Source organism: Ochotona curzoniae, unplaced genomic scaffold (assembly GCF_017591425.1).
Source record: "Ochotona curzoniae isolate NIBS_2020 unplaced genomic scaffold, NIBS_Ocur_1.0 scaffold_4506, whole genome shotgun sequence".
Lineage (NCBI taxonomy): Eukaryota > Metazoa > Chordata > Mammalia > Lagomorpha > Ochotonidae > Ochotona > Ochotona curzoniae.
In genome coordinates, this window is record NW_024467119.1 from 1,599,774 (window position 1) to 1,626,616 (window position 26,843).

Consider the following 26,843-nt stretch of genomic DNA (forward strand, 5'->3'; position numbering starts at 1 on the left):
GGAGTGAATCAGTGCATGGAAGATCTGTTTTTTCCTTCTCCCTCTGTAACTCTGCTTTACAAATAAAAAAAACAAATAAATCTTAAAAAAAGCTTTACTTAGCCTATATAGAAAAAGAGAAACAAACATATAATTTCCATCTGCTGAGCTACTCCTTAAAATGGCCTCATGGACCAGCCTTTGGCCAGCTGGCGCTGGCAGATACAAGCTGGATGGAGGTATCTCATGTGAGTGCCACGGATCCGACCAGCTGAGGCATCACCTGGACCCTCCCACGGGTGCATCAAGAGCTGGGACTTGCTTCAGGTGCTTAGTGTGGAATATGGGAATCCAAACTGGAATAGCAACTGCACGCCAGACACCTGCTCTCAAGTCTTCTGCTAATGGTTGATGTGTAATTTCCTCATCTGGGAGGTAGCCCTGTGGACTGCTCTTCAGGCCTGGGAAGGGAGCTGCCGTGAGAAGACTGGTTTTATATGCTAGGTTTGATCCAGTTCTCCTTGGCTTGCCATGTGACCTGCCCTCCAACACGAACTTCAAAAACTATAACACAAAACAGGCAAATTCTCTTCTCCCTTAAAGGCTCCTTTCTCGTATTTTAGTTCCAGTAGTGAAGGTCTGCGTGAGGAGTCACGTCCCATAGGCACAGCTGCTCATGACAGTTAAACGTCGTGTACTTACTAATTATGTGGTTTGGGATCTTCAGTAGAGTGTTGGAACTAGAAACAAATTCCTAACCTGGGGATAGGAAATAGCTGTAAACATAAATTTTTTTTTTTACTAGGGCATGCGGTCATTCCACTGGAAGTGGACAGTAAGAGGTGCAAGAAGAAAAGCATGAAAAAGGAAATGTCCAGGGAGGATCCAACAGGACACTTGGCTAGGTGTCACGTGTGGGAATAGCATAGGCGTCCCGACCCTGTAGGTCAACACAGCGAGTTACAGGAGGTTAACAAAGCACAGCAGCAGACAGGGCCGCTATTCTCCTGCTTGTTCCTGGGGAGCTCCAGTCTTCATGTCAAACACTGAGAGAGAGTACGTCTCTTTGCGAGAAAGAAAACTTTGGATAGAAAGCCAAGTTCTCTTTTGCTTTAAATGCGATCGCATTATATCAAAACAAGGTCTTTGCAAGGTGGGTGCTATTGATGGTATTTCCTCATTCCCATCTTCCTTTTTTTTTTTAAGATTTATTTATTTTTATTTGAAAGGCGGATATACAGAGAGAAGGAGAGACATAGAGAAAGATCTTCCATCCGAAGATTCACTCCCCAAGTGATTGCAACGGCGTGTGCAAGGTGAGGACTTTAACCACAATGCCATCGTGCCAGGCCCCCCCTCTTCTTTTAATTTATAGAATGTTTCATTAAGAATTCACATCTAGGGCCTGGTGCGATAGCCTAGCAGCTAAAGTCCTTGCCTTACACGTGCTGTGATCCCATATGGGCACCGGTTCTAATCCCGGTGGCCCTGCTTCCCATCCAGCTCCCTGCCTGTGGTCTGGGAAAGCAGTCAACGATGGCCCAAAGCTTTGGGACCCTGCGCCTGCGTGGAAGATCCAAAACACGCTCTGGGTTCCTGGCTATGAAATGGCTCAGCTCCTGCCGTTGCGGCCGCTTGGGCAGTGGATCCCTGGATGGAAGATCTTCCTCTGTCTCTCCTCCTCTCTGTATATCTGACTGTCTAGTAAAACTGAATCTTTTATAAAAAAAAAAAAAAACCAAGAATTTACATCCAGAATTCCATTCACCAACTGCTTTACTGTTCAGAGATACAATCTGAGCTGAAAAAGGTGACCTGGAAACGATCCGATTTTAGAAAGAGGTTTGCAAACTACTGATGATCATTGCACTCACATGGGTCGCCTAGTTGGCTCTGCAGCTGGTTTGCTTGAGCGGGGAAGATGCTGGTTCCGGCAGTCCTGTCCAGCTTCATCCTGACTCCACCTACCACCAGTGCGTCCCTTGGCAGGTGACGGCTCATGTGGGTGGCAATCTGATCCCATAAAGCTGAGTTCCCAGTTCCCAGGATGGGCGCTGGCCCGGCCACAGCGTCTGAGGAGTAAATCACCAGGTGGAGGTCCTCTCTTCCCCTCTCTCTTTTTTCTCCTCTCCGGTCTCTCTCACCTTGCCCTCTCCCTCACTTGCAATAAATAACGTCTAGATTGGGTGGGGCGTAGACATTTGACATGCAACATACTCCTCTTTGTTGGTCTAGTTAATAGCTCTAAATCCAAACAAGAGAAAACTTGACCTTTGGATCAATTTAGCATTTGAAAACTTGAAGGGGAAAGAAACCTTCTGATCCAATATTCTATTATCAGATTCGAGTTAGTTAAGCAAAGCCCATGACTTCAGACAAAGGCGAAAACACAGCTTCTTCCCACGCGGGCTAAAGTATTAGGTCTCAGAAGCAAGCTTGGGACTCTTCTTATCTGACACCCACTGCCAGCGTCTACTTAGCAAGTATCTGTGTGGATTGCAGTCGGTGCACACACAAGTGGTGACTTGTATGTCAACATGCCTAGGCCACAGAGCTCAATATTTGTTCCCACACTGTTCTGGATGCTTCTGTGTGGTTGTTTGTGCAAGAGGTTGTTATTCAAATGGATGGCTTGCACGCAGCAGGACTAGCTTAGTTGTGGTGGGCACATAGGATCAGCCAGGGTGGGCAGAGCAACAGGGGACTCCCCTAAGCAGGAGATTCTGCCCTTCAGTTGTCTGCAACCTGTCCCAGAACCTCCAGCCTGCTGCTCTCCCCTAGTTGTGAACTGGTTATCTTGCTAGAATTGCTTTTGCTGTTTTCTTAATTAGTTCCTCTCACTACATGTGAGGGGACTCAAGAAAGCTTATGGAAAATGCATGGATTATTAAAATATATAGATGTTGCACCACGAGGAGTCCAATGACAGTCTGCCTTTCAGAAATACCTTCCCACACACATTCTGTTTGTTCTGCTTTTCTGGAGAACTAAAAACCACCGCTGTTTCAAAAAGGACAGCTTAGTTTAAATCTTATTTATGTAGCCTTTTGTAGATTTCGGGTGTGATTTCAATTTTTGACACTGGTTATAACAACAACAACAACAACAACAATAGCTTGCAGTGGGTAACTGATAGTATTCTGAAATGTTTGTTAAGGTTCGAGGAACAAGAATAAAGCAACACATTAGAATCACGTGTTTTAATTTTGAGTAAGGATTTCTTCAACACGCATGAGCAGATCAATGCTTCATACTGAGACTTGGAACAGGCCTCAGTTTATTCAATCTGAGCTGATTCTGCAATGCCAGGAATGACAGTTGTCATGGAGTTCTCATAGCACAGCTCTTGCGGTCAAGTGCTCCAGTCCCATGTGGCTGTCTTAATAAGCTTCCATTGGAAATGGGACAGGTGCAATAGAAATTTATTTTTCTAATTCTGGAGATGGAGGCCTAAGGCTGTTGGCTACCGGGCTCCTGCGGGGGTCTCTCTGATTCATGGGTGGGTGTCTATACCCTTGCCTTTCTCAGCATGCCAGTCATGTTGGGTCAAACCCTACACAAATGATTTTAGCTTCATTCCCTCTTTAAGGAGCCAACGTGCACATTGTGACACTTTCAACCGCAGAACTCTAGGAGATGGTTCAGGTCCAAAGCCACATCCAGAGGCTGTAACTTGCTGCTGTGAAGCAGAGTCATAAACAACCATGCCCTCTAGCAACAGCCTGGTGTGTTTTAGCAGTAGTGGAGTAGACGGCAACCGGAGGCCTCTGTGCCCACTCAGAGGGCATTTCAAAGTTGTCACAGAAAACAGAATCACTGAGAACTTTAATTTGGTCCAAAATTTTGAAGTTCATGCACTGGGTAGGTTCACAAAATGTTCAAATAAATGCATATGTGAAGTCAGTATGCATAGATTTAAAAAATATGCACTTGAAAAATAAATATCTTTTTATTGCTTTTTTTCCAGCACCTTTTTGATATCCTGTCACTTAGGTGATCTTGAACTGCCGTGGGTTGAAGTAAGAATTTAATATTAGTAGGAATCTAACCATTTTTTTCTTTAAATATCAGTAAATTGTCTGTTAGTGAAAAGACTATTGTTAGGATGCAATATATTAACAGTGGAATTGACATGATTACATTTTGATTGGAATTTATGAATATTTCCTCTACTATTTTAAAATTATTTCAGTCAATCAACAAGTTATTGGATGCCTACTTTGTTCAATGCAATGGAGATTCTTTGTGTAAATGAAAAATGCAGCTTTATCCCCTGTCTTATTCATGGATTATTCACCATCAGAATGGTGGTCCTCGTCTGGCATCAAGGGTGTTTCTCTGACAGGGACTGCAATGTGTGACCTGCACCTCCATCACTTGCTTCAGCCCTTCCGTCTTGAACAGCCACTTTGCTTAAGAATCGAGCATGTAGGGAACCCTAAGGTGCTTCACGAAACCCCTTGGGAGCTTAGGCATGTTGAGACAGCGTTCGGTAAAATGGTACCATACTGCTCATTATCAGTCATTGGGAACAACCAAGGAAAGACTGACAGAATACACGTGTGGGTGGGACTGTCCTCTCCAAGATGCACAGGACTCCTGGACTCCTGCAAATATGTGGCATCTGAGAGTCTTGTATGAGGATGACTCTCAGAGCATTCCGTTCATGGTTTTGCCTGATGTTTCGCTATGCAAATGTGCATGGCAGGGGATCCATGCATTATGATTCAGGATGTCTTCAAATGGGACGCAGACCAACTTGCAGCTTTATTCTGACCCTCAGACACCGTTTCCATGAAAGAAGACAACAGGTTTCTTCCCTTGATTAGCACTTGTTAGATACCAGTTTGTTAAGTAAGTTTGTTCCAAATGCTATTTTTATAAATCTAAGCTTTCCTACAAGTGGCAGCACTAACAGATTGGACAGCTGCTCTAATTTCATTCCTTGTAACAATTCATAAGGAAAGGCAAAGAGATTTGAAAGAATAGCTATGGAATTCCCATTGTTTTACTAATAGGCTGTCGTCTAGGTTGTACATCATCTAAGATATTAAAGATTTAATAAATTCTGCTTTAATGGCTTCAGAATAGCAGGTTAATCTAAAGCTACTAAATTTTATGAGGTAGCTGATGTATTTATTCAATAATTGTTTATGCGGTGATTTGGGGATGAAATGGTGGTACTTGGACCCTGCAGGTAATATTTCCAGAGAGGAAGAGGAGCCATGTGAAGAAACGGCTGTGGGCACTACTGAGCATGCGTGGAAGTGGTGGGAGACCAGCCTGAGCTGTGGCCTACCTGTGAGGGCAACACTGATGCTTCAGACATTAACATTGGCTCAGTCCATGCAAAAGCACGTGTGTGTATTTATGCATGCATGTGTGTATGTGTTTCACACGTGTGCATCCATGTGCAGGTGTGTGTCATTGTGTACATCTACCAAATGGTGCCGTTCGTTCCTCAGTTCTGGGTTGTTGGAGTGAAGCTTTAGGACAAAAGCTAAGCTTCACTGACTAACATGAAACGAGGAGCTCAACAGGCCATTTTCTGGCAACTTGACACTGTTAAGTTCTGTAACGAGAGAATGAATCAACAGATGATGGCAATTTGTGTGTATCTGTCCAACACCTACACACACAGACACACATACCTACACACACACATTTCCACAACACACACCTATACACACACTAACATACACACATACACATTTACACAATACACACCTATATACACACACCTGCACACACAAAACACACACCTATACACACACCTATACACACACTAACACACACATACTTGCACACACAGACACACATCTACACACATACACACCTGTACACACACTAACATACATACACATACCTGCACACACACAGATACACACATACACACAGATACACACAGATACAATGAACTTTCTTGGAAAATTTTATATTGCAAAATTTTCACTAATTTTTCAGTTTTATTTTCAAGTATCCTAAGAATTAAATACATAAATGTACATCTTGCTGATGAGTGTGTTTGTCAACCCCTTTCACCACACTTTCACCTTGTGATTGTCAGTATGAAGCAATGTAGAATAAGCAGCTGTCTTGACATTATTTCATGGTCAAGAGCAAACACGGGAGTAACCATTCCATTTGGTAGGTTCTTTGGGGATTCATGGGAGTATTGAGGGACTTACACATTTCCCCTCTATAAATATGTTGATTAAATGGATCATCCCCAAAGTCATTAGATCTTAGCATTAATAGTGATACCAGAATTAGTTTTTCAAATTTGAAACAAAAAAAAAAACCAAAAACAGGATTTTTAGTGATTATTTTAGGATTCACTGACTGAAATACATAATTCCAATACAAAAAACAATTCTCTTAGCTTTAAGGTTATGAACTATATCAATTATGAAATCCACAAATATTGAAAATTAATACAAATATGTTCATCAGTCTGGCCTGGGGTTCAGTCTGAGTCTGCCCAAGTCCCTGTCTCATATGTAGTTTTCATTTCCTTTGCATATATTCCTAGGACTGGGATAGCGGGGTCATATGGCAGGCTTATTTGCAATTTTCCAAGTACGCTCCATACTGATTTCCACAGTGGTTGTATTAGCCTACACTCCCACCAGCAGTGAAGGAGGGTGCCTTTCTCCCCACATCAACACCAGCAGGTATTGTTAGTTGAGTCCTGAATGTAGGCCAGTCTCACTGGGGTTAGGTGGTACCTCAATGTGGTTTTCATTTGTATCTCTGACAGCTAGGGAGCCTGAGCATATTTTTATATGTCTGTCAACCATTTGAATCTGTTCTTTTGAGAAATGTCTGTTCATTTCTTTTGCCCATTTTGTTACAGGTCTTTTTTTTTTAATTTTCTGCCCCTGGGTTTCTGAAATTATTTATAAATCCTGGATATTAGACCCTGTGACTTGTGTAGTGTGCACAAATTTCCTCCCACTCTGTTAGTTGCTTCTTGACTTTATTGTTTCCTTTGCTGTGCAGAAGCACTTTAGATTGATGAAGTCTCATTTATTCAGGCTGTCTTTGACAGCCTGTGCTTTTGGTGTCTTTTCTAAGAAGTCTTTACCCATTCCTGTGTCTTTGAGAATGCTTTCTATGTTTTTCTTTAATAGTTTGATGGTATCCTATACAGTTTTTGCTGCATCCCATATGTTTTGCTGTTTTCGATTTTAGTTTCATTTCTTCCAAGTGCTTTCTTTTCTCTTGTTGAATTCATCGCTGGCTTATGGATTGCACGGCGGCATCATTTTACCCAAAAGGCTTTTGTGTTTTGTTTTTGTTACCCATGCTTTGTTTATTCTGTTGGTTTCTCGACTCCATGGTGTTGTAATTTTTGTTTTGTTTTGTTTTAACTTCATACCTGTTGTTGACTTTGTTTTGTGGCTTCTCATTTAAGGTGTAATAGACTACCAGAGCCAGATGTTAAGATCCAATGCAATATACATCCCTACTTCCAAATCAAAGAAGGACTTCCAACGAAACTGTAGGACATATCTGGACAATGGGATGCTGGACTGTCTGACATTATCTGTACCCACAATGTCAGGATATCCTTAAAGAACAGACTGATGGAATTATGACTTCTTATAAAGGACTAGACTGTTGTAACAATATGAGTAAAATCATTAGGGGGTGGAATTTTAGGGGTGGGGAAATCCCAGATCTTATGGAATTGTACCATAAAAATTTTAAAAATTTCACAAAAAGCAAATAAAATAGGCAACAAACAACAAACAGAAGAAATGTGTTGTTTGTAAACACTTGAGATTGTAAATGTCCATTTCAACACTGTTTTAATACATATCAGGAATAATGAAGTTCTAGTTATTAATTGTAATTCCTTCAGTGCTTCAGGAGCCATGAACTGATAACTATTCCTACAAGAATGTTCTTCTTCCTGTTTTCACCACTCTTGGGATGGATGCATTCCTATTTTTGTAGCATGCTTGTTAACTGCCAGCAAAAAATTGAACCTACCCTAACAGTAGGATGATGGCCTCCTGACAATGTCCATGCCTACATTGTCGGGAACTCTTTAACAACAGCACGATAGACTTGTGACTGCTCATGAAGAACACCCGTTGTAAAATGAGAGGGCGGATCAATGTTGGGATCGGGGAAAGCACATGGACAATCCTAGAACTATGGAATTATACCATAAAACAAAATAAAATGTTAATAAAAAAGAAAGAAAAAAAACACAGGATATCAGTCTTCAATTCTTCCACCCATTTTTGAACCCCAATCTGCTCTTGTGTCAGACCACCTCTGTTTTCTGTCAAGCTGCTGTTTGGGCCTGATTCTACTGTGGCCATTACCCAGAACTGTGCCATGGGGTCGTCTCAGTGAGGGTCCCTGTCAAATACTGCAAACTGACTTCAGGTGGGCTTCTTGGCCTTCCATTGGTCAGGGCATCCTGGCTAAGTTAGAGTCCAGAGAACCATGTCAATGCTATTAGCAGGGTCATACCTAATGACAACCCAAATCCCTACATGACTTAGGCTTGCATTACAATTACTCTTTCATTACCAAATTTAAGAAGATATTAAACTCACCCATTCTCATTATTCACGGCTAACATTAAATAATTTTAAGCTGCAGAGTTGGATGCCAATTGTGTTTTGCTCTTAAGTCTTCAGAAATTGCTATGGATTTGGGGAAATGTTAATAAAAAGTACTATACACACCTCCTGCTTGATGGAATGGTGTGAAAGCAGTGTCAATAGCCACAGACTCTATTCCTTAGAGCACCCACCACCTCCATCAGACTTCAAGCGGATTTGAAATTAACAACAAAGACATCTTCATGAAAGTGTCAACATTTAAAGTTGGAAAAGAGAAAAATGAAGTTTAGCTTTAAAAATGGCTTTGTCAGTTTTCAAAGGTGCTGTAGCAGATGGGCATTGCCCTAAATTGGAAATATACTAGTCCTGGCATGTTTTCATGACGTTTATGAGAAAAGTCTAAAGTTACTAACAGTTGCTGAAGATATTTTGCAGAAGCATCCTGCTAGCAGGCGTTCTCCTTCCTGCTGCACGGGGAATGCATGTTGCAGAGTCCTTTATTCTCTGCAAATTTCCCTTTGGTTTTTACAGTTCCTGGGTCCCTGAATCAGTAAAAGTCCCGGCAATCCAGCTCTGCTGCCTTCTCTACTGACTTGCACCTTCCTGTTTTTCCTGTTTTTGTTGAAAACCTTGCCCCCCTCCCTTTTTTTTTAATGAATTGAAAGGTATCTGTTGACAACCTGTTCCACTAACCACAGTGGGACTGACTGACTGCTGAGTTTTTATGTGTTTTTTTTTTTTTTTAATTTCACAGCATGGAAATCTTTGGAAGACTTCAATTCTTGATGTAAAATATACAGTGGGTTGGAAAATCAAGATGGTGGAATTGGGTAAGGACACGTTTAAATGGATGGAGAGACATTTAAGCAGGATGAAGCAGAGAGAACACATTCCAGGAAATAGCAGAGGGGTACCTGGAGACTGACAGACACAGGAAAGCAGCAGACACAACAATGCTGTATTGCAGTGACGGATACTCCAGCGGCATTCAGCTAATGGCCATCTGAACTCCACCAGCAGCCAGAAATCCACCAGCAACCAGGTGGGAAGGGATTTTCACTGGGAGCTTGGGAGGTTAACCCAGACAAAGAACTGTCTGTCCTGCTGGTCCGTTTGATTTGACCAGAACAGAGACAGAGCAGCAAATCTCAGATGGGCAGTGCGAAAACAGGGTGGATTTCATAGACACATCTGCCCCCTATAGCCAAATTGGGTGCCATTTTGCTTAAGGAGACAAAAGCAAGGACTGAGCATACAATGAGCTGGGAGTGAATTCATTTCTGACTCAGTGAACTTCAACGACGTGGCATTCTACAGGTTCCACCCAAGATCGGTCTGGGTAGCCCTCGAACCTGATGGCCAGCAGGTACGTCAGGTGTCATTTTGTACACTGTGGCAAAAGCTTTAGGACTGCAGTGGACAACAGTGAACTGTGCATTTGCTGAGCTCGCGAGAACTCATTGAGTTCAATGGATTACACTGGTACCACAGGAAAATAATACTGACTGTGGCATCGTATAGGTCAAAATAGGTCTGTGTGGCACCCAGACCTAACATCCAACAGGTTCCGACAAGATCAGCACCACCAACAACCCAGCTATATAGGACACCTGGTGTCTCCCTAATCCTGAGACCTGCTCCAACCGGAAGTGGGAGAAAGTTTGCAGAGACAACAGTGCAGCCTCAGCACGGTATCACAGGAGGTAGAGAGTGGTGAGCCAGGAGTTGGGCCTATGGAATTCTTTGTGGAAATCTAACTTAAGAACCCAGACCCAGAACTCGCTGGAGGGTGTGGCAAATTTGGCTGCAAGCAAAGAGTTGTGTACCAACTGCAATAAGTAAAATCGAACTGTAGATCTGTGAGTGACACAGCTTAGAAACCTGCCCCAAGGAGAAGACTCTGCTAACCAGAAGTACAATGATCAAGAGCAAAAGAAGAGACAAAGGCACAATAAATATTACTGAAAATTCCCCTGCAAAGGAGCAAAATCCTATGCCAACTCCAGAGTTAACAGAGGAAGACATCGAGAAAATGGGGAACAGAGAATTCAGAAAACTCATTTTAAAGCTTCTGATCAACTATGAGAAGCACATATAAGAGTTCAAAGAATTTAAGGAATATTTTCACAAGCAATAGCAGCAATAAAGCCAATCAAGGCAGATATATCAGAAATTAAGAACACAGTAGAGCAATCTAAAAGTACAGTGGAGAGTCTCCAAAATAGAATGAGACAAGCAGAAGAAAGAATCTCAAAATTGGAAGATGTTTCCTGTCATCTGAGGGAAGCAAACAAGAAGCTGGAAAAGAAAAACTGGTTTTACAAATATATTTAATGAAATAATAAAGGAAAATTTCCCTAATCTAGAGAAAGAATTGGGAAACAAGATCCAGGAGGAGCACAGAACTCCCAACAGGCTTGATCAAAAGCAATCTTCACTAAGACACATGATAATCAAGCTCTCTTCAATCAAACATAAGGAAAAGATCCTTAAATGTGCACGTGAAAAAAATCAACTGACATATAAAGGAATGCCAATTAAATTCACAGGAGATCTCTCACAGGAAACTCGACAGGCAAGAAGGAATGAAACGTTATACTCCAGATTCTAAAAGAAAAGAAATTGTCAGCCTAGGAGAGCATATCCTTCAAAGCTTTCTTTTTTCTTTGAAAATGAAATAAAATTCTTCCACAGTAAAGCAAAGTTACAAGAATTTGCCTCTTCCAAACCTGCCCTACAAATGATACTTCAAGATGTTCTCTTGACAAAAAGGAATAGCACCAAACAAAACCAAAGGCAAATGGGAAGAACATCCCAGTAAAATGACAACAAAAGACTAAACCAATGAACAACCCATTCCTAAAATGACAGGACCAAAGAACCATCCATACATACTAACCCTGAATGTATATGGCTTAAGCTCAATCAGAGGTAATAGATTACTAGACTGGATTAAGAAAAAACAAAACCCATCTATTTGTTGTCTAGAAGAGACACATTTCACCAACAAAAATCAGCGGAAACTATATTACATGAGTTTTGATGTTTTCTGTTAGTTTCATCTCTTCAAAACACATTCTTCCGATTAAATTTTTCAATGACTCATAGATCATATTTTCTGCAAGAAGGTTCTTGATTTTCATTTATTCAGCTATATGTTAGTCATTTAGTAGCATATTATTTAACTTCTTTGTGTTGTTAATTTTTTTTTCTTCCTGATGTTGATTTTGTCTTGTGGTTTTTCATTTAAGGGAATGTATAGTAGCTGTGTAATGGAGACTGTCATATCTAGTAACATATTATTTAACTTCATGGCATTGTAAATTTCTATTTTTCTTTCTATTATTGATATTATTGTATTATGACTTTTCATTTGAGGGGATGTACAGTAGCTTTGAAATAGAGACTACCATATCCAGATGTGTGGATATTGTGTAGTATGCATTTCTACTTTCAGAGAAAGATGGACTTACAATGAAAACTGTTTACTATATCTTGACGATAGGATGATGGACTCTGCCATTGTCCATGCCCGCAATGATGGACATATGTCTGTGGATGAAGAACTATACTATAGTAATGATATACAGGAACTAGGTTAGGGGTGGGATTGGTGTGGGGATAAGGGAAATCCCAGGAGCCTATGGAACTGTATCATAAAATAATAATAATAATAAAATGTAAAATGTAAAAAAAGTACAGTGTGTCTACTTTGCGCAGCAGTGAATAATTTAACGAACTCAAATCAATATTTGAGATATTTGCTAATCACGGATAAAAAGGATGATTTAAGGTTAAGACTTTTGTAACTAAACAGAAGCTACAAAAATACACAAATGCACAGACAACTAAAACTAGTGATATTTCTATCAAAATTTAAATTACTGATTGGTTCATTCATTGATTCAGAAAAACTATAAATCAAAAACACTCCCATGCTGCATCAAGTTGGAAGCCAAGTTCTCAACTAAATTAATTTACCTATATAATCAATAATTTTCTGCTTTAAATTAAAATAAAACTATTAATAATAATAATATTAACAAGGGCCTAGTGCAGTAGCTTAGTGGCTAACGTCCTTGTCTTGAATGTGCTGGGATGTCACATAGGCGCTGGTTCTAATCCTGATGGTCCCTCTTCCCAGCTAGCTCCCTGCCAGTGGAAACAGTTGAGCATGTTCCAAATCTTTGGCACCCTACACCTATGTGGGAGACCTGGAAGAAGCTCCCTGCTCCTGGCTTAGGATGGCCTCAGCTCCAGTCATTGCAGCCACTTGGCGAATGAACCCTTGGAAGGAAGATTTTCCTGTCTGTTTCTCCTCCTCTCTGTATATCGGATTTTGCAGTAAAAATGAATAAACATTTAAATGATAATAATAATGACTGAAAGGCGAGGAGCTGGGGGAGAGCATGAGGGATTGCATCCATTTCTTTACTCTCCTAATTCCATCCAAAGCTGGGACTGGACATGCTCATGTTGGCAGCCGGAAGATGAGTCAGGCATCCCATCACAGGAAACCAAGCATGTCGTCCCCAGCATGGTCTCCTGAAGCTTGTGTTAGCAAGCAGCTGGGTCATGCACCCCACTCAGACACTCCGGCAAGGGTACAAAGACCTTAAGTATTCTTTACACAGTAGGCAAGATGCCTGCCCTGAAGGCTTTAGAAATGAAGATTAACACAGCTTTGGAACTGTAGAATGGCATGGGGACTGCATGTAGATTTAGGGGCGTGACTGATGCAACAGTTTATATGCGGATCAGAATCCTGCTCCTGTACCCCAGGGCCTGGTGTGGCTAGGCCTGCTCGATTCCTGTTGCCTGCTGGCACACTGCCACGCTGCAGGCAGTGGGTCAAATCCGTGGGCCATTGACACCCACATGGGAGGTCTGTGTTGAGTTGCCTACTTCTGGCTTTGGGCTAGCCCAAACCAAGCTGTTGCAATACTACTCAGCTATTAAAAAAAACAAAATGCAGTTCTTTGTGGCTAAATGGGCACAACTGGAAACTATAATGCTAAGGGAAATGAGTGAATCCCAAAAGATTAGATACCACATGTTTGCCTTGATTTAACCTGTAATTTTTTGTTTGATTGTTGGTTATTTTTTGAACCTGTCATTGATACTGTCTCAACCCAGATGTTTCGAAGAATGGAACTTGCATTATTTTTAACATATTGTCTACCCATTACTATGTCAATTAATTCCATAATGTTGTATATTGATACTGAGGCCTTGTTGGGGCTTTTAACTGACCGGATCTTTACTCTGTTAGACCTATCTTCAGACCATAGAAGGTCTCCCCAAGAGGCCACTGAACTTATCTGGACAATAAGACGCTGAACTTTATGCTAGGCATGTGTTTGCAAGCAATGAATCTCAACTGAACTTGAACTATGGTTATGCAACAAGGTGGAGGAATCCACCATGGGGGGAGGGGCATGGGAGGGGTGGGGGGGATCCCCAGCGCCTATAAAACTGTACTACATAATACAATGTAAGGAACAATAAAAAAAAAAAAAAAAAAAAAAAAAAGAATTTAGGAGTTCACTAGTAAGCGGAAAAACATGTGTGTTCTCTCTCTTTCTCTGGCTTTTAAAGAAAATGAGACTAAACAGTAAATAAAAACTAGAGTATCTTACATCGAGTAAAACTTCCGCTATATCCAGAAAGACAATGATGGTGAGAAGTGTACTCTCCATGTCAGGCCCGATGTCTGGAAGCCAGCACTGGAACTATCTACTTCAAGTTATCATAATACGCCTACGCAGTACAGCTGCCATCCCATTTTAAGGAGCGTGTCTAACCTTCCCTTATCCGCCATTTCTACTACGAAGGCCATGCTTGGGAATTCAACCTAATATTTACTAAGGAAAAGCCTATTTTTATCTGCTACTTGTCCTGAAAAAGCAGGGTTCAGGTGAGCCTGTCACAAACTCCAGGCAAGGGAATGTTCATGAGTGACAGGCTGCCGATGGTCAATGAGTCAAGCAAAATGAATACAAACTGTGGTGGGTCCACCGCCAGTCCTGGGGTGGCGAGGGATGACAGATTCTTGCCCAACGCCCTGGAGGCTCAATTTTCCAGATGTTCACAGACTTCACACTCTGACAAAATCGTTGAAAAAGCAGCATCCGGGGACTCTACACTGTGATCCATAGTCCCAGCTCTGGAGAGCTAATTTATCGGCTTCGTGAGTGCAATTCTTTTGGTATTACGATGAACTCTAACTTTATCATTTTTAGCACAAATGTCACAGGGGGAAGATTGATTTTTTAACAAAGGAATACCTAGAGACCAATGCCATTTAACAACTCACCCAAGGAACCCCGCCAAGTGCAGGGAGAGGAATTCTGAGCAAGCTCCTGACTCTACATTCAGTTGGTGGAAACTGGGGCCTCGCTGTGTCATTGCGTCCAGTTCTGACAGACACAGACAGACACATGACCTAATAACCTCTGCTACTAATTCTGAGCAAAGCAGCCTCTGCCAGCTCAAATACACAGATAATTTTTGGAAGGGAAAAATGTCATAAAGGTTAATACTAATTAAAGCAGCAAACTAATTAATAGTAATTGAAACAATTCCTAAAATTCTTGTTGATTCTTCCTTGTGCATTTAAAACTAGGTTCCAAATGCTAAACTTCCATTATAATTAATAATAATTTTAAAACAGCAATGTGTACATAATTCAGAAACTTCAAGTTTAAGATAGGCTCTTAGGATGTAATTATAAAGTATAATTTAGTAAGGTTCTCCTATGAATACTTTTTGAAATGATGTTTAAGGATGTGCAAATGTATTAGAAAGCAAGTATAATCAATTACAAGGTGAGAACATAGACACTAATATGAAGGTAGGAAAACAGTTTCTAGGAATTAGGAGTCAAAAACAGTTAAGGAAACAGTGCATGGGAACAGACAAACACATGCAGGTTTTCATGAGCCCCAACTGATCAGTTAGGTGACAGACAAGTAATTGGGTTACTGCTCTGTTCCCTGGCATGTGAAACGGGACAGGAGGGTCTGTTCATGGGGCCGTTGTGTAAGACTAATTGGGTTAGTGAGTAAACACTCAACTTTACATTAACCGAGCAACTAAACACTCACAAACACTGCAGTTAATACAGCAGCACATATTTCTCCAGAAGGGCTAATTGCTTCAGCTAAAGAACTAATTGTCATGCATGGTTTTGGTAGCCCTGCAGATCACAGCAGTGTCTTGGATGCAGAGATTCCAGTACAGGGTGGTAGTCAAGCTCCGAGGCCCCTGAGCTCCTGTACACCCTGCTGCCTCACACAAGGGCAGGGTTGAATTTCCTTCTGACTAAACAACATGTCACAGGGTTAGAGCTGGCACCAACACATGATGATTCAGGGCAAGAGGAAGACATGAGCAGACCTAACATTTTATGTAATTGTTTGACTGTCAATTCATCAAATGGTAGTTGAAGGGCAGGCATTTGAAGTGGTCACAGCATCACTGTGTAGGACACCTGCCTTCCACACCACAGTGCCTGCTTCAAGTTCTGCAAACTCCACTTCTGACCCAGGTTCCTGGGAGTCAGCACGTGCTTCCCACGCACTTGGAGTCCCTCCTACCCATGTGGGAGAGCTGGAGTCCTGCACACGTGGCTTCACCCTGACCACTGCTTGTTAGAAACATTTAGAGGAGTGAATCAGCACATGGAAGGTGTTCTCTCACACCAATGAGTTTAAGTGGAGTCTATGTAGCTTAACCTGACGTAATTATAGGAGCTCCCTGGAAGTGTTCCAGTTCAGGAGAGGAGACACGTCCTCTGCTGTTCACTGGGAAGATGCATGGCGGGAAGTCATGACTGCCCGCGGCCCAGAGGGCCACGCTGTTTGCTGCAGTTAACCCGACAGCTGAATGGGGCAGAATTCGAGCCTCAGAGGGGGTCAGAAGTCTACAGATGCTTGTAATACAGCCCCTCAGGAGCTCGGGAGGGCTCCGGCTAGCAGAGGCCAGATTCTATCTCGTGGCAGACTTCAGGTTCATGGCCTTACGTAGCCAAGATGAATTATGTGTCTGATTATAGTTATCAGGTATCACTCTGGCTGAACGAGGTATTAACAATAGTATATGAAGGCATCTTTTTTTCTGAAAAGTCATCTTGAACTGTGATATGCAGATGTGACAAACAAGAGATAAATTCACGTGCACACACACATTGTATGCATACATAAATGATAAATATATATTGCATCATGTATACATAATACATACACATAGTTTATGCTGGTATATACTATATAGAAAATTATATACATATACAGTATTATATATATACACACAACATGTTAGAGATAAAATATATCAAATATATATACAGAGGAGACATATTAATATGCATATGCACATTTGCTTATAAAATTTTCTTCATGGCCAATCTTACAATAATGTGGTTTAACACTGAAGATTTTCCTTTTGTATAACTTATGATCAATGTGGTGGTATATTTCTCCTATCTCTAAGCATAGAACTAGATTAGGTAGCTGTATAATACTTGGATTGCTAAGCTGGAAGAAAAGAAACCTGGGTTAAGAGAATTTTTTGAAGAGTGAAGTTAGGGCTAGTATTGTGGAATATTGGGTAATGCCACCATTGTCTGCAATCACAGCATCCCACGGGGTGTCGTGTCCGCTTCTGGCTGTCCCACTTCATCCCCAGATCCCTGTTAATGGTATGGGAAAGCAACAGAACATGGCACAAGTCATACTTCGGTGGGACACATGCGTGTCTGGTTTATGTGGGCCAGGCTTCTGGTTTATGTGGGCCCACTGGGATTGTGGCCCCAGCCATTGCAGTCATTTAGGGAGTGAACCAGCAGATGTATGATCTGTCATCTCTCTTTTCCTCTCTACCTCTCCCTGCTTTGCAAACGAATAACTAAATATTCTGTTTTTAAAGTGAAGGTAAATGAGGAAATATCCAGGATGCTTCTGGAAAGCAAAAGACAGTGAAAAAAATGTTGACAAAGCATCCGGAAAAACCAACACCCACAAACAGATGTGACTGAGAACCAGGTAGAAACATCAACACCCATGCATGGACATGACTAAGAACCAGGTAGAGGGTTGAGAGTATGTCTCTACACTAGGTCGAATCACTGAGAATGAGGTTGAACAGAGCAAGCACAGGTAAAGTAGTAAGAACCCCATGGGCCTGGGATGCTGTAGGCCTGGGATGCTGTAGGCCCGTGGGCCCGGGATGCTGTAAACACATGGGCCCGGGATGCTGTAGACCTGGGATGCTGTAGGCCCATGGGCCTGGGATGCTATAAGCCCGTGGGCCCAGGATGCTGTAGGCCTGGGATGCTGTAGGCCTGGGATGCTGTAGGCCCGTGGGCCCGGGATGCTGTAGGCTCGTGGGCCTGGGATGCTGTAAACACATGGGCCCGGGATGCTGTAGACCTGGGATGCTGTAGGCCCATGGGCCTGGGATGCTATAAGCCCGTGGGCCCAGGATGCTGTAGGCCTGGGATGCTGTAGGCCCGTGGGCCCAGGATGCTGTAGGCTCGTGGGCCTGGGATACTATAAGCCCATGGGCCCAGGATGCTGTAGGCTCGTGGGCCTGATCTCCAGGTGAGGCAAGAAGGATCATCCTTGGAATGTGGTACTCCATTCTATGTAGTGGCAGCAGCATTACATCAGATCAAACGCCAACCTTTGTGTGTGTCAGCAGGTGAGAAGGCTGCAGGGCTTGTATGAACATGGAATGTAGACACTGCTAATGTCTGAAGCACTTCAGACACACAGTAGCCTCAGATGTAAAAGATGGGTGGGCTGAAGGACATGCCAAGTACTATTCACACTAGAACACAGGGGAACAGAGCCCTATACCTTAAATGAAATGCTAAAATACAACTCCAGAGAAAAGAAGGCTAGTCCAGTGAAGTATAGCAGTGGGGGAGATGATTTACAAGGCAGCTTTTCAAGGGACTGAGTCTTCTTCCGCAGGTGCTTGAGGTGCATCGAAAGGAACTCAGCAGTTGTCTAGTAAAAAATCACAAAGCTGTGGGAAACTGATGAGAGTTTCATAAACATTCATTGCTTTGTAAGAAAATTCAGATTTAGAAATCAGGAAGACAGGTCCTGCTGTGAATGAGAAATCTCACTGAAGAGCTAGAGATCATAAAAAAGAATCAAAGATCTTGAAGCTAAATAAAAAAATCAATAAAATTAATAACAGGAAAAAATAAATGTCTAAATATGGGATGACATACATTGAAACATTAACTGCTCAGTGAGATAATGAATTTTACAGAGAAAAAAATGAAGTAGAGAGGGACTGACTCTGGTCTGTGTCCCAGCTGCTCCACTTCTCACCCGGTTTCTTACTAACGGCCTGGGAAAGCAGTGGGATATGACCCAGGGACAAGGATCCTCGCACCAATGTGGGAAGCCGGGATGCATCTCCTGGCTTCAAGCGTCTCCCAGCTCCAGCTGTTTTAGCCATTCGGAGAGTGACCCAGTGGTTGAAGACTGTTCTGTCTCTCTGACACATCTTCTCTCTGCCATTCTGCCGTTCAAGTAAAGCAAATAAATATAAAAAAAAAATGCAATGAGAACCTCAATAGTTGAATTGAGCAGGAAAAAGCAATATTGTAAAATGGAAGACAAATCTTTGGAAATAACTGAAAAATCATCAAGAAAGCTTTTGAGATCTATGTCACAAATACATAGTTGTTTGCATTTTGGACATTTCAAAATGAGTGAAGAAAACAGGTAGACCTACCTGTTGAGTGAAGTCATTGATAAAAACATGTTCCAATTCTTGTAAAAGATAAAAATATCCTGTTCCAGGGAAATCAAACACTTGAATAGATTTGATCATGGAAAAGATTCTCTTCAGTATATTGTCATCAAATTGTTGAGGTTTTGAGAAAAAAACAAAGATTTCAAAACCAGTGAGTGGAAAGGCCAAGCCATTTATACAGACACCCCCATCATCAACTGAAATCTTACAGGTCAGAAGAGGACAGAACAAAGTATTCAAAGCTTCAAAGAAAGAAAATTGCAGACAAGAAGACTACACCCAGCAAATGAATCTTTCAACATAAAAGTGAAATACAAGGATATTGTATGACAGTAATAACCACAGGGACTGTCACCAGCAGATTGGCAATGTAAGAAATGTTTAATGCGTTCACACTGTGAGTGGAAAGATGGCTAACATGATGAAACGTGAAAGTTCAGATCCCAGCAAGAGAACAAACACAGAAAATTGAAGAAAACCCAGCAGTTTCCACTCAAATTCCTTCATGTGCCCTCCCCATCTCTGCTTCCTGAATTTGGCTGGCTAGACTCGGGTAAAGGCTTTCTCTTTTTCTCATCTGTAGTTCCATAATGTTTTTCACTCCTTGGATGCTGCAAGGGCTTTGTTAGTCTTTCCAGAAGACTGAGAAAAAGGCCCTTCTCTACTTTCCAAAGGAACACATTTTGCATAAGTTATTCATTGAATAGATTCAGCACTGAAACTATTCAGGCCCCAGGGAATAATTCTAAAATTAATTCAATCCCTTAAATATATACATAAATATTTAAGCTATCTTTTCTTAATTTGTGTCAGTTTTCTGAGTTTATCATTTTCAAAAAATATGTACCTTTCACAAATGCTGCCAAAATTATTGACATAAGCTTGGTATATTTTGCACAAGTAAAAATAGAACCACAGTATCATGTGGCATTGCCACTGTGTACAGCACCATTAGTCTGCCCAAGCCATCCCATGTTAGTACCAGACACAATAGCAACAGTATGAATTCAAGCTAGGTGTCCAGGAACAGATGAGTGGATAAAGAACATATACTATATTCCACCTTAAAACAAGTTGACATCCTGTTATTTGTGACAGCATGAGTGAACATAGAACATGTCATTTTAGGGATCTATGCCAGCTACTCCAATGCATGTGTGGACTCTCACTTATGTAGAATCTCAAAGTGCTGGTATCAGAGGTTGAGAGTAGAATGGGCCAGCAAGTGGAGAGAAGGCAGGAGGGCGAAGGCGTGAGTGTAGTTAGAGTCAAATAGAAAGAACAAGTTCTGTGTTCCATGTTCAGATAGGATGACTATCACCAACAGTGACACTTGGTTCAGAAATCACCACAGGATGGCTTAACGCTCTTAACCCAAAAGCAACACGTGAGACCAACACTGTGGCACTGCTCCCTGGACCAGGGTGCACATTCAAATCCTGGATGCTCTACTTCCAACCTGGCACCCCACTAGTGCACCTGGGAAAACAGTGAAGCATAGCCCAAAACTTAAATTAAAACATGGAAGAAGTTATTTTAATTGGTACATATTCCCTGAAGTCATTAGTAAATTCAACAGAAACATTAATTAACAATCTATTTATACAATCACAAATGAGTATACTAATTCCCACGAATGGTTACTATTTAAGACATGTATATAATTATCCAATTTTTACCAATCATAAGTGTTACCTACCTTACAATACTGCAACCATTTTCTTCTGTTAGAATTTCATTTTCATAGATTATGCATGTAACATCTAGTTCTACTGACTTTCTGAGTGAGTCAAGCTCTGTGTAGGATTTGTTCCCATTGGGCATTATTTGGACTGCATAAACTTAGAGTTCAACTACATTAATTCAGCACTTTGGGAAAACCATCTTATTTGCTTGCTTTTTATTGTTTGCTAAATCTGTACAGGTTAGCTAAATATTGAATCCCAGAAGTAGCTTATTAAGAGTGTTGATAATATCAGTGTGTGTCAATCCCATCTCCTCTATTTTCTCTGATATCTCGATGAGCATGCGCACAGTTTTGCATCACTCACATTGTAGTCCTTTTGATACATGCAAGTTTGATTGTTCCTAGTTAATAAGGAAGGGTCAGTCGGAATGCACAATCATCCCAACGCTATTCACATGGTGTAGCCTTGGGATATGCACGCTAAGATGGCATTCTAGTCTGCCCTGTGTCCCCTTGGGGGAGGCGCCAGCACCTGCTCACTGAGTCATTCAGGACTACTGCACCGGAGCCAGGACATATTTCTTAGCAAAGCCCTGACAGACTAAGCTTGCTTTATCAGACCTTCTGCCCTATAGGGGGACCGGGCACATACATGATTCTCCACCAACCTGAGCCCAATGCCAAGAGGACGGGAAACAGAGTGTGAGTCAGCTCACGCCGTCTGGCTTTGTGACCAGACGGGATTCAGGCGCATCAGCTGACCCTCGAAGTCCAGTTACACAGACACAGGTAGTATTTGATCAGTTTGTATTTGCAGAGGGAAATACAATGTTTATGAATGTCGGAACTAGTGTTATGGTGCAGGAAACTGCCTCTTGTGACACCAGCAAGCCGTTAAGACCGCTGGCTGGGGTCTGTTCATCTCCCTGAGGCCTCTGCCAGCCACGAAGACCAGGAAGCAATTCCTGGCTGTGGCCTGGACTGTCCCCAGCAACCGAGGCCACCATCTGGAGAGCAAATCAACAGATAAGAGCTCTAGCTCCAGCTACGCCTTTCAAGTAAATACATGTTGGATAAAAAGCAGTGTGCAGCGGAGGTCTCCTCCGTACCATACTTTGCTTTGTACAGGAAAAAGTGAAAGCTATTAAGACATAATGCCTTTGTCACAGAGATAACTAAGACAAGATCTTCCACTAAATAAGTGGAAAATGATGGGATAATCACTGGAGCTCCGTGAACAAAGTGCCAGAAGTGTGCAGGAAGGAGTGATTAATTGGTTTGACCCAGATGGCAGAATTAGGGGAAATACTCACAAACGGAGTAATAATTAAACCAGGCTTTTAACATCAGGAGAATTTTTCTAATTAGGTGAGGTGAGAAGGACGTGCCGAGTTCTTTAAAAGATGACAAGTGAAAGTTCGTAAGTTTTATAGAGACGGAATAACAGGTTATAACTGAATTGTGATAGAACTCCAAGGCTGAGCTTAGAAAAACTTTCAGTCAAATGTAGCATTCATGTGTGTGGGGATCCCAGCGCTGACTCACTCAGGGTCACAGCCCTGGCGATGGAGGAGGCTCCATTCAAGCACGTGGTGCTTCGTGCTGTACCTGGGGCCGGGCAGAGATCACACTGGCAAATGGGACCTGGATGTTGGTGTCACCGAACGGAACCTTACGACAGTTCTCAAGTTCTCCATGGTCTTCAGCGCCATGCACAAGGACTGTTTTAAACAGAGCAAGGCTGAAGATGTGTGGAGAGGTGAATTAAACTGAGAACTGAAGAACAAAGAGTCATTTTATACAACATCTGGAGTCACCTTAATACATGAGAGATGACCTTTTTTCCCTTACATTTATTTATTAGTTATTTTTATTGGAAAGTTAAATTTACAGAGAAGATACAGAAAGATCTTCTGTCTGCTGTTTTACTCTCCTAGTTGCCACAACTGCCCTGAGCTGATCTAAAGCCAGGAGCCAGGAGCTTCTTCCATGTCTCCCACATGGTTGCAGGGTCCCAAGGTTTTGGGCCGTCCTCTACTGCTTTCCTAGGCCACAAGCAGAGAGCTGGGTGTGAAGTGATGCAGCCAGAAGGCGAACCCGTGCCCATATGGATCCTGGTGTGTGTAAGGTAAGGACTGTAGCCACTAGGCTACTGTGCTGGGCCCAAAATGTTCTTATATGAAACCTGGGATATGTTCACACTTTAAAGAAGGTGAGGGTTAAGAGTTTGGCCCAGCAGCTATGTCCCTGCATGGGAACTGCTTATCCCATAACCCTGCAGTTGAGTTGCTGCTTCAAGCCCAGTTCTTTCACTTCCAATGCAGTTTCCTGATAATTCATACACAGAAAGGCTCAAGTACTTGGGTTTCTGCCACCATGTGCCTGACCTAGACTGTACACAGGACCCCTGCCTTCATCTTGGCCCGGCCCTGACTGCTGTAGCCACTTTATGAATTAAAGAATGGATGGAAGAGCTCTCCGCTTTCTCTCCTCTGCCTTTTAAAGAAATTACTTTTTTTTTTTAAGTAAACCTTCAGTTCAAGCCTAAATTTCACGTCAGGTTCTCTTGGTAAAATGGTTCTTTATAAGAGTTCTTGGAGAAATAACTGATTATATTTTGATGTCTATATAGCTGCCACATGACAGTAGCATAGTCAAGTCTCTTAGCTGACTTTCACACAGAGTTGTAAGGGACCTTCAAAAAGGTCAAGGAGTATGTGTATTATGAAAAGTTATGGGGCCCGGCGCGGTGGCGCAAGTGGTTAAAGGTCCTCGCCTTGCACGCCCGGGATCCCATATGGGCACAGGTTCTAATCCCGGCAGCCCCGCTTCCCTTCCAGCTCCCTGCCTGTGGCCTGGGAAAGCAGTCGAGGACGGCCCAAAGCTTTGGGAACCTGCACCCACGTGGGAGACCCGGAAGAGGCTCCTGGCTTCGGATCGGCATAGTATCGGCCCGTTGCACTCACTTGGGGAGTGAATCATTGGACGGAAGATCTTCCTCTCTGTCTCTCCTCTCTGTATATCTGCCTTTCCAATGAAAAAATAATAAAAATAAATCTTTAAAAAGAAAAAAGAAAAGTTATGCATGTATGTCAGTAGTTGTGTAGCAAAATAAACATATCTTTCAGTTGCATTTCCCACAAACACGTTGAAGTAGCCTCATGTTATCAATGGCCTGGTGCTTTGACTCCTTACATCTACCTGCTTCTGCAGTTGATAATAGCAATGGTGTCGTGTTTTTCTGGAATAGAGTTAGGATGGACATGATCAACGCCTCGGGATTTCGTTAACATGAATCCAGACTTCAAAGGTTGTTCATTTCCTAGAAATGCTTGCGCCGGTTCCCGCTTGAGCTTGACTCTGTAACAATGATCCCGAATGCTCACTGCTTCATTCTACTGCCTCTTCTTCAGCTTGGTCTTTGCTTCATGTCACCAGAAAATACTAATATGTCATTCAACGGTAACTCCAGCCAGTTGCAGCAATTGAAGGCTGACTTAGTTTTAAATAAAGCTCGTAAAACAAAGTGTTAAATATGCATAAATGGGATATGCTAAATAGAACTTACATGATTTTTTTTGCAGATGCCCAAAGTCCTGTTTGAGAAATAATGTTCCTATATAGATTCAATGTTGTCATTATAATTTTAAGGAAGGTTTGTTTGTAATACTCTTAATAAAATAGTTCATAAATTACACCTCATTTCTAAAGTTAGATTACGGGTTCCATCCTGAAAAAAAATTATATAAGATTTAAAATTTTTAAACATCACTCCTTGCATTATTAAAAAAATTATGTGACATGTTTGGCACATTTTAGCATCTACAGAGAATTCTAACAAGGCCAAGTTTAATTTGAAGAGGCAAATCCACATATGGTAGGGAGGCAGCACAATCAGCGGAATCAGAAAAAAGGACTGTGTGAGCCCTTCTAGCTGATGTCTGCACAGGTCCCTGAGCCTTGCCCTTACCGACTCACCGTGGAGCACGCTCACATCCGCTGTGTCACTGATCTCCGGCCATCGTAACTATTTGGCTAATAGTTTTTGAAAACTCAGAGAATGATGAAAAGCCACTGCCTGCTTCTTGGAGAACATCATTCAGTTCCATCACTTTCATGTTTTTTTATTTCTTTTAACATCTAGTCAAGGGATGCTGTGTTTTGTCAGACCAATCTGGCTCTTCTCTTTAATTGTATAGAAACAGGGAATTTTTTTGCAAGTGTCTTTGGAAGTGATACCATAATTTGGGTTATAAAAGTAGTGAGGATATTGACTAACCAGAAAGGTCTGGCTTTTATCTCTGGTTTCTTTAACACCTGGCAGAGATATCTGTGTTTAGGCACGGTGTGGTCAGGGTAGACTGCAGAATGAGAATGGCTACACTGGCCGTCTTAGTCTGCGGGCTGCCATTCCAAGAACAACAATTGTGCAATCTAGGTTGTTAGTGTTAGGTATCCTTTTGTCCTGCCTTTGCCTCCGGGGTTGACTTTAAACATAGTCAGTCAACCAGTCATGCCACTAAATGAAGCCCTGGGCAGTCATCCACACGATACTGGAGCTCAGTGTATCCTGAATCCATGAAGCAGGGTGTCCATGATCTGATCCAAGCCCACCACGACGGAGTGTCAGGTGGGAGGGAGTGGAGGCTCCACGCCGGGAGCGCTCTGCACCCCTCGCCATGGTTGTGCAGCAATGCAGTTAGCAGTCTGGTTCTGGAAAGCCTGCCAACATGCAGGTGGCACTTGACGTAAGGATGGTTTAGTGGAGCACTCCCCCCTTAGATTTTGTGGTTAGATGAATGTTGGATATAGCCAATACCTCCCAACAGCAGCTTTCTTATTGATTTTATCGAATTCACAAAGAGTGTACAGTAGAGCATTGTCGGCAGGTGAGAGGCCCCCAGGAGATTGTCAGAAAGCAGTGGCATAGTCGGGCTGTATCCTCCAGGTGCTGCCTTCTCTGCTACTGCCAGAACCCTCTAAGAACACATATTCTTAAAACTGTTGCCCTGTACATATGTCAAAAAAACACAGCTTTATAACTTGCCTGTAGCTAGAAAGCACAAGGTGATTTTAAATAGTATTTATTTCTTGATATGAAAACGGAGCTAATGGTTACATCAACGAGTGCTATTTTTCTCTTTTTGACTACATAAGGGCTGCTGTGGGACAGTGGCTTAGGCCGCGGTGTGAGATGCCCGACACTCCATCGTGGTACGCTTGGTTCAGATCATGGACACTTATTTCATATTCAGCTTCTTGCTAAGACCATCCTGGAAGGGAGCAAGAGCTAAGGGCTCACGTGTTTGGGCCCCTGCCTCATTTGTGGAAAGACCTGCAGGGTGCTCCTGGCCGGCTCCAGCTTCAGCCTGATCCCATGTGACTATTTTGAGAACTTGGGGTTTGTGGGAGGAATATGTTCTCTCTCCCTCTGTCGGTCTGTCTTTCTCTCTCTCTCTCTCTCACAGCACACACATTAAATAAAGAAGGAAAATAGAAATTATTTGATTTGGAGTACCTTTTATATCAAATATACATTGGGTGGGAATTCAGTAAAGATCAGAAATTGCAAAAATGCATCATTCATTACAGTACTTGTCAAGAATGAAAGTATATTCATATATCCCTTTAAAGCAATTATTATTAGCATTTTTGATAAAAATGAGTCAGATGTGAGACATAACAGCAAAGTCAAACCTTGAATCTGCACCTGGGTAAGAATCAGTAGAGAGAACCTACAAGCTCACACTGCTACACTGTCCTCCACTCTCAGGTATTCAATTACTAGCTCCGGGTCTTAGAAATAGGATCCAATC

At 42.1% G+C, this 26,843-nt stretch overlaps 1 protein-coding gene across 1 annotated transcript in view; it reads right to left on the reverse strand.

Annotated features, from left to right (window-relative positions):
- The window catches only part of CSMD1 (CUB and Sushi multiple domains 1), a 1,316,379-nt gene that overhangs the window by 684,464 nt on the left and 605,072 nt on the right, over positions 1-26,843 (reverse strand). The gene's annotated exons all lie outside the window — the stretch shown is intronic.